The following is a 12172-nucleotide window of genomic DNA, read 5'->3' as shown; positions in this document are numbered from 1 at the left end:
TACCCGTAGAGATATTATGTTTCAGGACTGCACAGTCGTTTATATAATGACCTGGCTGTTTACAATAGTTGCATGTCCCTTTAACGGGAACCGCTGAATTACTGGACTGTGTCGCACCCTTTTTATGACCGTCAGCTGGAACTGACTGAGCGACGAGCATTTTCATTTTCGTGTCTTTCATACGTCTTTGTTCGTGTTCTTGTTCTTCTCTGATTCTATTCTGGTGATACTGTAACATTTGTAACATTTGCGAAGGAGTGTTAGCTTGCCAAGTGCTCTCAACTTTCAATACTCTGTTTTTAACCTGTGGCAGGGAATTCTCGACTAGTTTTGTTACAAAAAGATGTGGATATGAATCGCTACTTGCATTCAGGCCGCTATTAATACCAAAACATTTCTCAAATCGGGAATAAAAATCACTAGTGTCTTCATCAGGTTTCTGTTTACAAGCTGAGATTGCTCCCCAATCTTCCTTTTTCGTAGTTAATAAACGTGGCAATACTTGTACTAATAATCCTGGCAATGCTTTTGTTTTGTCCCCAAGCCCTACGCCTGCAGTTCGGTTATTTTCTTCGGTTTCTAATGCGGTCCAATCAATCTTTTGGTCTCCCACTTCCCACTCTTTTTCTTTGAGTTTCTCGTAAATACCGGCAGGCAATAATACTTTCAATATTTTCATAATGTCTGGATAGGTACAATCACCCATGAGTAACATGTCCTTTAGTTCACGGTGAAAACCTGCTGGATCTTTGTCATGGCTGGGCACTAATTTTTTCATTTCCAATAGTTCTATTTTGGTTATGGGCGTGTACACAAACACGCGTCTAAACGTATTGTCATCATTTCTAACTGGGTGTACTTCGCGTAAGGGATTCTGTCTGTCTATGTAATACATTTTTCTCTCCATGGAAGGAGCTGGATCATGTTCTGGACACAAAAAGGCACTATATCTATGTCTGTATTCTAGAATTACTTTAATTAGATCGGTACCTAGACCTCTCCATTTATTCATGAGTAGTTCTATCAATATATCAGGTAGGGGACCAGGATCGGAGTGTTGGGCTTTATATAATATAAGGAGATGTTGTATCATGTATATACTAGCTAAACGCTGTTCGTCTGGGGCTAGATTCAGAAACGTGTGTGCTAGCGCATCATCACTGTATTTTTCAGGACTGTCAGCCCATTGTACTGCTGACCTAGCTAATTCTTGTTCATCCATAGAATCGAGCACGTGGTACCCCCTTCGTTCTCGAAGTAATTTATCAGTAGCCTGGAATAAGTGTTCAGGGGTCCTTGGATTTGAGATAACTGTTTGAAAAATTCTGTTACATTCTGGGCGTATCGGACGTATTGTTTTATTAAAGGATCTTCCTTTTCCTACATAAGCTATCATTTGTTTAGCTGGTAATTCAAATTGTCCTGTATTCGTTTCTGACTGTTCCTCCTCCTCTTCCTCTGATTCAGTTTTATCTGCTTCTACTCTTCTTTCATGTATTCGTTCTACTTCTTTTCTGATCCTTCGGCACATGACTTCTATACACTTCTGTTTATCATGTCTCCCGTCTGTTATATTCTGACCCCATTTGGTAAGTACTTGCATTTCCTCCGAATCTACCTCAGGCCTATCTCTGTTTCTGATCAAGCAGTTTATGAAAAAGCGTAACAATAACTTTTGCATGTCTACTTTCTGGTATTCCATGGCCTCGGCAATACTTTCAGGACCTTGCCCTGTTTGGACAAAGCGATATATTTTGTCTAGATGTTCAACCATTCCTGATAACGTCATTAAATAGTTTGCAGCTCGTCGTAATCGTACTGAAGATAGCAACATTCTGTCGTGTTTTCCTGGCACTGGATCATATCTACAATCAGAAAGAGGCTCATTTAATATATTGTCATTAGCTCTTTGGGGTGTACGTTGGTATGCTAAATCCCTATAAGTCAATCTAGTTGTTGGCGGTGGCGTGGAAAAACCTCCTGTCGCACCTCCTGAGGTGCCAAGTCCAAAAGGATTTGTTGGGTGTAGGGTAGAGGGTGTGGGTGCAGGAAGGACTGTAGAAACAGATGGAATGTTTAGAACGTGAGTAGGAGTTTGTTGCTGCGGAGGTGGGTGCAGCTGATCTTGGGGTTGAGCGTCGTTAACAGGTGGTGTGCGTGGCTGCGCACCATTACCATATTCGGGGGCTGCATCATCTAAATAGGAAGAAAGGAAAATATCCTTTGCGGTCTTGGGATGTACTTTAATCGGGAGTAAGGGAGGTGGCAGATCTTTTGGTACCTCCAAGGTGGCCTTAGGCAAACCCTCGGCCAGAAGAGGATACATACCATTCATAAGAGTGTTTCGTTGTCTGTCTACTTGTTCTGTTTTTACTCGGGTACCTTCGTCAATTAATATGTTTTCTCGGGCTCTTTCTGAATCTTCCCTACTTTTCTCTTCCTTTCTGAGCGCTTTCTCTGTGCGTCTATGCGATTCTTTACGCCATAGTTCAATGGCATCCTTCTGTGACTGTCTGGCTTTCTTTTTCCATAAGGCTTCTTCTACTCTCATGATGCAATCTGCATCCCATGTTCCAGTAGCGGGCCATCTCTGACTCTCTGCTAAATCCTTGGTGTAGTCCACCCATAGATCAAGATATAATACGGCATCTAGGCCATGTTTATGGTACATAAAGTACCCTGAAGTGTCCCTAGGTGGGATGGGAACAGCTTCCTCGAGTATCCCTTTTCTAGTTTTTAACTGTCTTAATTTTGAAAATAACGGCATCTTGAACCTTGTTACTTAATTCTTACTCGGTTTTTGAACACAATAATTACAATAAACACAATAATGAAGATCGAACAATCACTCATACCACGACATTTAAAACATATCAAAACATTTTAGAACGAACAATAATAATTAGAATAAAACTAGTTAACTGCATAATACTAAATATACTGTATGTACTGCTAAACAGTACAGATACACTGCTAAAACAGTGCAGACCAGGTCTGTGTACCCAGACCCGTCTTGACCGGCACAAACTAATGTGCACGTCTAGATGCGTCCCCAGCAACGGTACTCACCGGGAAGCACAGAACGGAAGGCCTCGGAAGTCTGGACTGGACTAGACCAAACTGGACTGGACTCGACTCGTGACTTAGATACTTCGGAACTTCGGAATCTGGTGGGCCTCTGTATACCTCGGATCTTGCTCTCTCAGCTAGGCTCTGGTCGGGATTCTCCGCACTCCTCACCGCCTCGTCTGGGTGTTGATCGCAGCCTCAGTCGCCCCCGTTGGCCTGAGGGAGATACAGGAAATCCTGCGGGTACGCGTAATTGTCCGTCCGGCTGTGGCAGGAGACCGGGTCTGCAACGCACCTCCGGCGCGTGGGGTGTGAGAGGTGTCCCTGTTCGGGTGCCAATTATGTGGTAAATTTTAATTACCTAGACTTAATTTATGCGGTAAAATACAATACGAATAACTCAGTAAAAATAAGAGGCAGAATCCGTGGTATTCGAGGGTATAATAGGGAATTTATTCCTTACAACGGAATGATGGTGATGGTTCGAACCAGGCAATCGAGTTCCGTCACCACGAAGGTTCAGGAAGGGATCAGCAATACATTATTGACAGGTTATAGCATATATAGTAATGCATTACAGTAAAGACAGATGCAGGAGGCGTAACAGCTGATAAGAATACACATACGTAATAAAAAGGCGTGACAATAGGCGTGCATAGAGGCGTATACTAAAAACGTCATTATGATGATGACACAAGTGGGTGGATCCATAAGAGAATCCTGCAAAGTCAGCAGAAATACATGGCAGAGATGCGCGCGTAGCCGCATGACGTGTGATTGACGTGTAACTAGAGGGTGAAGGGAACTTGACATTTAGCCCTACATGAGGAGCCAGAAGTCTGGGGTGTCAGGACAACCTAGTCCTAAATCATATCTAATATCTTGTGTTTAAGGAACTATATTATCTAGAAGGGAAGGTCTTTTCGGACAGAGTCTATTCTATACTGACTGCTAGTGCGTGTACAAGCGTCTAAGTGTCTACATGAGATGCGAGGGGGCATGGGCCTACCATGGTAACGAAAGTCATGAATTACTTGCACGGAGACAGTAAGGCCGGGCCCTTTGCTCTGCAGCTGGAGGGATGTTTACCTAAGCTACTAGACAAGAATGCATTTCTGGAGGAGCGGAGCAGATAACTTGAAGGCTGAATACAGTTTTGGCAGGCAACAGGCCGGGCTAGGCACCGTTAGACGCGCAGGAAGTAAGACAAAGTTCATGGATACAGATGCAGGTCCAGGCTGGAGCATTCAGAGGCAGAAGCAGGAAAAAGCTCGATGGCAGAATTCAGGGCCTACCTTGCCAGAGCTGGAAAACGTGAAAAGTATACCATATAAAGACGGTGGCCAGGCATACTTAGGAACGGAATATCTGACCCATTCATGGCAGATCTGAAAGAGGACATATTAACGTTGGACACAATTGTATTTGCGTCTTCATAGCTTGAAGTGGAGGGAACATACATGTACTTGTAGCATGTACATGGAGCCGTTGGGGTCTAGATAGGGGACACAATTGACCATAAAAATTCATATTTCCTCAGTTTATCCATGTTCCACAGAGTGGAAGCCATTCCCTAAGGTGGCAGCAAATACCCAAAGCAGACTTTTTGTATTCTTCCCAAAGGAGGTTATAAGCCACCTTTGAGAAGAATAGTCCAGATCTTCCGTAGAGAGGGCAAAGTTGCCATTGATCCAAAACTGTCCATCTTACCAAGAAAGTTTGTTAAGGATCCTAAGAAATGAATAGATCGTTCCTGGAAAGCTGGCCAGGACAAGCTCTTAAATATTTCTGGTCCTTTATCAAAAATGTTGGATATGGCCTTGATGACTTAAGACCAAGGCACCATCACTGATCCTGACATTCTAGATGTGGGCCCAATGGGCCACCTGCTTATTATGCAATGCTGATTGTGCTTTGTCATTAGAGCGCTGTCATTCTATTCTTAGCCAGCTCTAAAAAAGTTGTCCCAGTCCCACCTTTTTTCCTAGGCTGGTCGAGGCTGGGGCTGTTCCACCAGACACCTTCAATATCAAGGTCCTTCTTTTGTCAACAGAACACAAGAAGATTTTTGAGATGAAATGACACACAAAGGGGAACCCACTCCTTTCCTTCCAATGCAAAGGATTCCACTACAGGACGTTCCATGAAACAGCTACCAGTTTCTCTTTCCAAGTGAGTCTTCTACGTTCTCCCCATGCAGAGTTTGGAGGTAGGATTTGATATTTTCTACACAACTGGAGCTCCATAACCCATGATGCGTGCGTTTTGCAAACAGTTCAAGGTTTTCAGCTGGAATTTTAAGCAACTCCAGTCCAGACTATTATTCACAACTAACTTCACTTTCAGTCTCACAAGGTTCACTTCAAAGTCCCGATGTTATCATCTCTTCTACAAAAGCAAACCATAGCCCCATGCAATCCTCATCTCACAGTTTTTCTAAACAACATCTTCCTCGTGGACAAAAAAAGATGGTAGCCTCTGTGTGGTAATCAGTCTCAAGAGTTCAACTTTGAATCCATTTCTGCCATTTCAAAATGGAAGGAATTCAGGTGCTAGGAGATCTTCAAGGAGAGGGCAGCTACATGGTCTGTTTGGACCGGAAGGTCGTCTACTTGACAGTGCCAATTTTTCCTTCACATCGTCGCTTCAAGCAGTTTCAATGGTGTAACCTTACCCATGAATTTTTGGCAATGCCCTTTGGCCTATCTTCAGCCCTTTGTGCTTTACCAGACTTCTCAAACCAGTGGTAGATTTATTGAGAGCCAGAGAGATCCTGTTGATCGTGTACTTAGACAACTTCCTTTTGATGTCTCATGACCCGAGTCTGTTTAAGAATGAGTAGAGTATCACAATTGCACTGTTGGAAGCACTCGGGTTTGTCATTAATGACAAGTCCAACCTGCACAACAAATGCCTTTTGTAGGATTTGCCATTGATTCTGTTCCAGCCTCTTTGGCTCTTCCAGATCCAAAGCTCAGATCAATTAAAAAGGATATACGCAAGACTCTTGCACAAACAATGAACGCTTGTCGATGGCTTATGAGATTATTAGGCCTATTGACATGATCCATCCAGGCCATCTTTCCGAGACAACTTAATTATTGGCCTCTAACGCGCAAGTAAATTGCTCACTTACGAAAAGGCTTGTCTTATTCAGATCAGATTGCTCTTACTCAGGAAGTGCACCACAAACTGCTGTAGTGGCTCGACAACCAGCCGCGGCCCATGCAGGTAAGAGCGGTGGGGGGAAATCTGACAGTTGATGCGGGAAAATTAAATAAATAATGAATTTCCCCTCGTCGCTGTCTGTGGAAATCCCCCCACTCCTTTTACCTGCACAGGCCGCGGCTGTCAACAACATGGATGACTGGAATGGGAAGTCAATTTTTGGCCTTTTTCTAGACACGATGGTGGAATCCAATGCCATCCGTTGGGGTTGGCCTGCACCCTGCAGCAACACAACAATAGAGCGATGATTGTCTGTCCAGAACAGAACTCTATTTACAAATCAACTGTTTACAGCTGTTAAATGTCCCTTTGCCATCCACTCTTTTTCTCCCCAACAACCACATTGCTGTATCCTGCTAAAAATGGACAGCATGTCAGCAGTCCAATATTTCAATCGTTTGAGAGGCATACAATAACTACTTCTTGCAGAGATGGTAAAAGACTTTTGCCGTTTTGCCTCAAGAATCAGATTTCAGTCATAGCTCTTCATCTCCCGGGCACCCAGAACACAGATACCAGCAAGTGAAACTGGATCTGAACCTGTTCTCTAGGATTATGTAGGATTGGAGTCCATGGCAGATTGATCTGTTTGCATCTCGCCTAACATTCCAGTTACCATACTTCTTCAGCTGTAGGCGGAACCTGCTAGCTCTAGAATTGGACGCATTCTTGCACAATTTGCGTGGACTGAACTATGCCTTTTACTCATTCTCTATACTGCTAAGAGACGCCCTGCAGTTCAGATGTCAGACAGCAGAATGTATCCTGATCTTGTCTCTTTGGAGGACTCAGAGTTGGTTTCCGACTTGACTAGAACTTCCTTGTGATTTCCCTCTCCTACTTCCTTAGTTCCTAACTCTACTCTGGGAACATCTCAGGTGTCAACATCCTTTGGTCACGACACAGTAGTTGAGGATAATAGCCTGGAGACTTTCCAGAGACGTTGGCAAGTGCTGGGAATTCCGGGACAGAATTTTGACCTCATCTACAAAGCCTGGTCAGATTCCACAGATAAACATAAACAAGCAGTTTGTAATCAATGGTCTGGCTATTGCTTTGAATAGAGTTTAGATCCTGTGGTAGCAGTTGTGATTCATATCACCAAGGTTTTGTCTTCCTTGGTCCTGGATGGCCTTTCTTAATGAACCATCAATTTTTATGGATGAGCAGTTTCGGCAGGTAACATTCCTGTTGCCAACAGACCTGTAGTATAACATCCCCTTGTTCCTAAGCTTCTCAGAGGGGCAGGATGTTATACTCCTCCTCAACCAACGTATTCTTCTCTTTGGGATGTTTCCATAGTTCTTAGGTTTCTTAAATCATATCTAAATAACTCCCCTCTATCAAGAAAATAACTCTCTGTGAAATTGACTCTCTTACTGTGCCTTGTTTCTTTGAGTCTTTGATGTTGGAGTTCTTGATTTGCACGTAGATGTTTTACCCCTAAAGGCATTACCTTCCTGATTTCTAAGCGGACAAAATCAGCAACCAGACAGGTGGTATTTCCAGCACTTCCCTGTGATAAGAAGCTGTCTATAGGAGTATAAAAAGATGGCTGCTCCTTTACAAAGCTCCCTTTTTGGTCCACAATTAATCTGTTTGGTACAACCTCATGCCCCTGTATCCTGCCCTACATTAGCATGGTAGGGAAAATTGATTCTTTCACAAGCAGGGATCGACACTTCCATTTTTGGAGCTCATTTAGTCCAAGGAGCTATAGCTTCAAAGTATTTTGCTTTGGGAGTACTCGTGGACGAAATTACCGACACAGCAGTTTGGCCATCAGATTCCATGTTTAAAGACTTCCACCATAAGCCAGTAAGTAACCTTTTCTCTATGGTGGTTGATAAGCTTTAAACTTGCATAATCTGAAGCCTCCGGTCCTCACATAAAATCCAACTTAAAAAAAAAAAATTGAACAAGAAGTTTCGATTCTATTAAGGGCACGGAGGCAAAGATTATCCCACCCAGTAAATTTTATAACTGAACAACTATTGTCCTGGTATTGCTGTTGATGTAGTCCATACATGCTATCACTTCTATGTAGGTTGCATTTGGCCTCACCCTTGCAGTAGTATAAACGTTTAAGTCTTTTATTTTTAGTTTCAGATTAAAAGCGAGAATTAAACTATGAATCTAATTACGAATGAACGGAATTCCTCGCAGCTAAAGAGGAAGAGTTAAAATTGTTGACCCTGTTTATAGACCTACATGAGTGGTGAATGTATATTGGACATTCTACTATGGCATTGTTAATAATGATAACATCAAGGGCACTGTTTATAATGATACACTTGCATAAACAAGTCAAATCACATCACTGTTAACCAACTCGCCTGTCATGAACTCTTCGTCAACTCTGACTCAAAAAACCGTGGTGAGGCAGGGCTTGAGGCTAATGAATGACACATCACAGTCATGGCATGTAGCTGGGAGGCAAATGCATGACTAGAAAACTCAGGTCCATCCCACAGATAAGAGCAACAACACCAAAAAGGTCCAGGGAGATTGGCCACAATAAACCACACATAGTGCGAGGGGTGCCCGCATTCCTAAAACTTCATGCCATATGAAGTGAGCAACTCACAGCCAATCAGAACACCGCACACACAGTACATGCAGTAATCACACACCCCTAATGCCGGACAACTGGTCACATTACCCACTGGCCCACATTGTGTCCATGCACGGTCGAGGCCCACCTGCATTTGCTATCAGGGCCCTTATTTATGACCCCACAGACAAGGCCTGCATTCCTTTATCAAACAAAGTTTGCTGCAATATTATTTGATACCCAAAAACAGGATAAAAATGTGCTCAGACTGATTGTATTTTGAGACATTCCTCAGACCTGCTTCTGCAACTGTGCTCCTGGCCGAAGTGTTTAATTAAATCAACTGTTCCTGGTTTGCCAAACCTCTTGGCTTCTGTTTTTTCAAGGGAAATTCATATTCGAACAAACTTTTGGCGAGCCAGAGGAAAGGGAGCCCACCGGACAGATTCACATCTGCACAGCAGGAAGGTAAGCAGACGCCCCAATTTCATAGCAGTTCTGCTGAAGCTGCAGGTGGAGGCACAGTCCTGAAGCCACTGTCAGAGAGTAAGAGACCACATCTGATCCTTAGTCTCCAGCACTTGACATATGGCAAACTAGGAAGAAATGTAAAATATTAACTTGAGCTCCCTGCCACTAACAGAAATCTGGCATGTTACCTATTTTATGTGCCTGAACTGAGTAGCCGCAAGGATGGCTCGGAAATGTTCTCGCGGAGATCACCTTTCTTCAATAGTCAGCACGCTAGGAAGGTTGTAATTGGTTATCACTTGGACCGCTTGGCGTTATACAGATGGTACTATTATTGCTTGAGTATAATACAGGGCTGAGGCCTCACAGCTCGGACAGCTGGGTGTGGTACAAATGGTACGCATGGGCCCTGGGTGTGATATAGGGCTGGCACCTCAATCTTATTTTTCACTCTAAAGGGTTTCCTCAGTGCTACCAATTTCTTAACACTGTTAGTATCTGAAAGAAGTGAGAGGTGTTGTTCGCTCAGAATGCTGGGTGTGATACAGATGGCATGGTAAACTCTTTGGTGTGAACAGGGTGCAATTGGGACATTAAGGAAATATTTGGATCTAGGAGATCAGGTGTAGGTGTGTTTGGCTCAGAGGGGTCTATGGTTCTTTGAGGTATTACTTTACTCGGGAAAAAGTAGTAATTTTCTTTGTCCTCGAGCCTATATTGACATACTATCAGGCTGACTTAGTCCAGTGTACCACACAGGGCTTTCCCTGGTCACAGGATATCATGCTAAGGTATTTTTGAGAAAGTCGTCATTTTTTTCTGCCAGTTCTTTCTTTTATAGTACTGAAATTGATGCAAAGTATATTTGATTTAGTTTGATACTGCTGTGCTGGTAAATGAATGCAACAGTATTTTGTCTTGAGTATTGTGTTTTTGTCGATGTCTATATGAAGGCATTGCTGTTTCTCAAATTTATTATTTCATCTCAAAGCAAAATCTGCTATTTACTGCCAAATATCATGACATTTTAACAATTGCACTTTCTTCTAAATTGTGACTCTTCATATGCATTACTATTTGTGTTTGTGAAACGTTTGTATTGATGCATCTGTAAATACCATTGAGCTCATAGAAAGAAGTTAGAACCAGGAGTCCCCATGTATAATATTTCCCCACGATCACAGTAAAACTAAAAAATTATCTAAAAACCAGAAAAAAATAGGGTACATCTGTCCCTTAAAAAAGTACCCGGCTTATGATGGCGTCGCCACTAAAACACATGCAGACCACGTTCCACACACAGGCTAAAACACTTAACAAATATTGCCACGAATGGCATGCACATACTAAGGTACATGCATTCCCCTGACTAAAAGGAGAGAACCTTCAACACCAACATTATCGAACACATGAGGACATACGTATGGACCAAATATGAAGGACAGATAAAGGACAGGAGAGAGGCACTGTCAGAGCTGTGGCTGATCTTCGAGGAGACCCAGACCGATGATCCTATTCCACCGACAATATCTAAAGCACCTGCACTTCTCCAACCATATGAGGGTATGGAGGTGCTCTCCCTGATTCCAGGTATTCCAGCATTAGGATACACAAACCCGCCAGGTGATGGAGCCGAAGGGTCCCCAACCGAACAACAAACTGTTAGGTCAAGGCATGTGAATCTAACAGGCCACCAGACCTGAGCAATCACAGCACCATCCCAGTCCAGTTCTAGTCAGCTGACGTTTGACCTCCCCAGGCCATCGTGTTCATCCCATTGAACACCAGCAAAGCAAAGTACGTGCACTCCCACTGTGTCAGGTGAACACACCTGAGTTAGAAGGAGATTCATAGGAGGTCTGGACAGTGATACAGATAGCGGGGGTGAGGGTCCCAGTCCCCTGGGATCTGAATGCGAGAATAATGCTACAGGGTTGGCCAAGCTGACCAAGAGGGAACATTAGGAATCAATGCCAGAAGCAGATAGACCGATCAGCAATAGATCCAACCTTCACAGTACTTGGGAACAACATGCGGTGCAGTTTCCTAATAGACACATGGGTGACAATGTCATGCATGAGGGAAGGGATAGTCCCCTTGTCAAGAACTACAACAGGTGTAAAAGGATTCTTGGGCACGGTGACAAGGATCCCCATCAAGGAACGTCTTGAGTTACAAGTAGGGGGGAATCGGATGAGGAAACATTTACTATACTTTCCCTCATCTCTGGCTAATATACTAGGGCGTGACCTGATGGTCAAACTCAAAATGTCCATCCATTTTTCCGATGACGGAACTATAGCTTGCTCCTCCCTCAGATGCCCTTCCTTAGAGCCCGCACCATTAAAACACTCCCACGTCACATGTACACGGGATAGCACAATCTCTACCAATCAGACCCCCTTCGCTGAGGCAGTCTTGGAATATACGGAAAAGGTCTTTGAATTATGCAAACTTGCATGATAGTGGGCATGCCGCTCACACCGACTCTTAGTTGAGACTGTCAAAAAGATTAAGACCTCGATAGTCAATAAGATACAGATGGAGGAACAGCATCAGGACCGTGACATGCACACACCTGCTGGGTCTCTCTAGGTAAAGCAGGAAGCAGGGCTAAGGCACACAGGGGTAATCGTGGCAACAGTCGGAACATACATGCCTCTAGGACCTCCAAGCGCAGTCTCTGCCACCACCTTTGCACCTCCGTGCATGGGCAAGTGTCACAGGCGAGGCTGCCTGGCCCAATGTGGGCCGTTCCCCATGCCCGAAGCCCCCCTTCCATTGTCAGATAGGGCAGTGAAATACTTGGCCACCGAAGGGAATAGGTAAATAGAAAATCAGCACAAGAAA

This window comes from Triturus cristatus, chromosome 4_1 (genome assembly GCF_964204655.1).
Source record: "Triturus cristatus chromosome 4_1, aTriCri1.1, whole genome shotgun sequence".
Classification (NCBI taxonomy): domain Eukaryota; kingdom Metazoa; phylum Chordata; class Amphibia; order Caudata; family Salamandridae; genus Triturus; species Triturus cristatus.
This window is presented reverse-complemented; position numbering follows the sequence as displayed.